Source organism: Ipomoea triloba, chromosome 1 (genome assembly GCF_003576645.1).
Source record: "Ipomoea triloba cultivar NCNSP0323 chromosome 1, ASM357664v1".
Classification (NCBI taxonomy): domain Eukaryota; kingdom Viridiplantae; phylum Streptophyta; class Magnoliopsida; order Solanales; family Convolvulaceae; genus Ipomoea; species Ipomoea triloba.
The window spans coordinates 20521300-20523802 of NC_044916.1; positions in this window are offsets into that span (position 1 = coordinate 20521300).

Consider the following 2503-nt stretch of genomic DNA (forward strand, 5'->3'; position numbering starts at 1 on the left):
TCATTTACCTAAGGGGTGGGGGCAGGAGGGGTGGGTTTACTGAGATAAGAGGTGATGATTTTAGGGGCTTCATTCCCATACTTGTGTTGGGGGTGGGTCTTGAAGACACAATGAACTTGTTTAGAATAGCAATGGACTATGCATGAAGATAGGGGGGATGGTGAGGTGCTTAATGTTCAAGTAATACTTAGCTTAAGTATCATTCTTGTTATAATTCTTTACCCAAAATGATATTTGTGATGATAGGTGATATGGATTGAGATTGTATGATCTTTGTGTAAGGCTTCGGCTCTTGTTGTTGTGATAGGTGATATGGATTGAGATTGTATGATCTTTGTGTAAGGCTTCGGCTCTTGTTGTTGTGATAGGTGATATGGATTGAGATTGTATGATCTTTGTGTAAGGCTTCGGCTCTTGTTGTTGTGATAGGTGATATGGATTGAGATTGTATGATCTTTGTGTAAGGCTTCGGCTCTTGTTGTTGTGATAGGTGATATGGATTGAGATTGTATGATCTTTGTGTAAGGCTTCGGCTCTTGTTGTTGTGATAGGTGATATGGTTTGAGTTTGTAGGATCTTATTATAAGGCTTAGGCCCTTGTTGCTTTGATGGTCACTTTTGGACCAAAACCATGTATGGCTCTGTTGCCTCTTTTTTGAGTGATAATAAAGAGCAAAGTTTGATAAAAAAAAAATATTTACAATTAAAATATAAATTGATATTTAAGGTGGGTAATTACTAAAATAATAAACTATATTAAAATAGTTGAATATCAAGTATTTAAAATTACAAAATTTTAATAATTTAGTAAACGACAATAGTAGTTGAACTTTAATTTTCATGAGTCATCACAAATCAAAATTTTGAGACTTTTGAAGTTCTTATGGGTGATGGGTTTCGTGTGCATGCGTGTATATATATATATAATTGATATTGGTGATTTCATTCAATATTTAAAGCAGATTATTCATTTCAAAGATTTTCAAATTATATTTCATTATATACTATCTTATTTTTAAAAGTTAATTTAATTATAATTAAGTGTATTATGAAAATTTTAATACGAACAATAAATAATAAATTTGAATAAAATCAAACTATTCTAATATAATCTGAATAATTAAATTATATCATATATTTATCTAAATTTAAACTTTTAAAGATTTTTCAAAAAACAATTTAAACACACATTATTACAAAACAAATATTTTTACAAATCTAAATTAAATGTAAAATAATAATATTTATTCTATTTTAAGAAAACAAGTTTTTTAAAACATACTACTCCGTATATGTTAAGCACACCTATACATAAGCCCTATTAAGTTTTTTGTCTAGATATATAACAACTTTATCATTTTGAAAAAAAAAAACATAATATCATTGATTAGATTTACACATTATTGAAAATCTCTTTGTAGACGACATTGGAAGTCGCAACACAATCTTGTCCATCCTCGTCTACCGCTAACACCTTCAGGCCATTAGGATAACTGACTCAAGAGAAAGCCACATACAATTGATTGTGACTAAAGACCGATTTTTTTAGCAATAACCCAACGTGAGTTAGTGTTTGGCATTGGCTTTTATTTATAGTCATGGCATATCTTCCTCTGAAGCTAAGGTTCGTAGTCTCAAGTTCTTGGTCAGCCTTAATACCTTGCAGTCTGTCCACAGTATGAAGAATTAATAGTTGTTCCGACAACTTCTGGTCTTGTTACTTTCGGAATAACAAGTAAGATCTGTCTAAAATCGCCGCCCAAAACTACTGTCTTTCCACCAAAAGTCTTTTCAGCACTACTCGGTATGGCGAACCTCAATATGTCCCTCATGGTTTTGTCCAAAGCCTCAAAACAGTATTTGTGCGTCATCGGTACTTCATCCCATATTATCAATTTGCTCCTTATTATAAGCTCAGCAAGGTCACTACTGATATCTGCTATTTTGTACAATTATTCACCCCTTATTCTAGTTGTTTTGAAGGTTATTTTCTGTATCCTAGTGAAATTGGGAACTGTTTGTGTGTTATATTGTCCAAGTGCTGAATTATCTACAAGGAACAACAAAGGAAGAATATTGGAACATTTTTGGACAAGTTCTGGAAGAAAAGGGAATTACAAGGAAGAATACAAGTTGGAAAAGAATTGGAAGATGCCTAATGGGCCAAGGCCCATCTACCTCCTATATATTTGACATATTCTCTACAATTAAAGGAGGTTCCCTTACAGAGTTCTGAACCCTAGCTTTTAGTTTATATTTTCCCAGCATAGTTTAGACTAGTTTTACATTAGATTATTTTATTTCAAGATTGGAATCAAAGATTGAAGATTGGATTTGTTCTTTATCAGTTAAGTTCTCTTATTCCTTAATTACTTTCTTGTAATGTTTATGGTTATTAATTATTGCTTTGTTTTGTTTACTCCCATCATGCGGGAGTAGTTCGTTTATGGGTTTGGATTAGGGATCCATTGTTAATCTTGATGTTCAATTGGTAATTAATTGC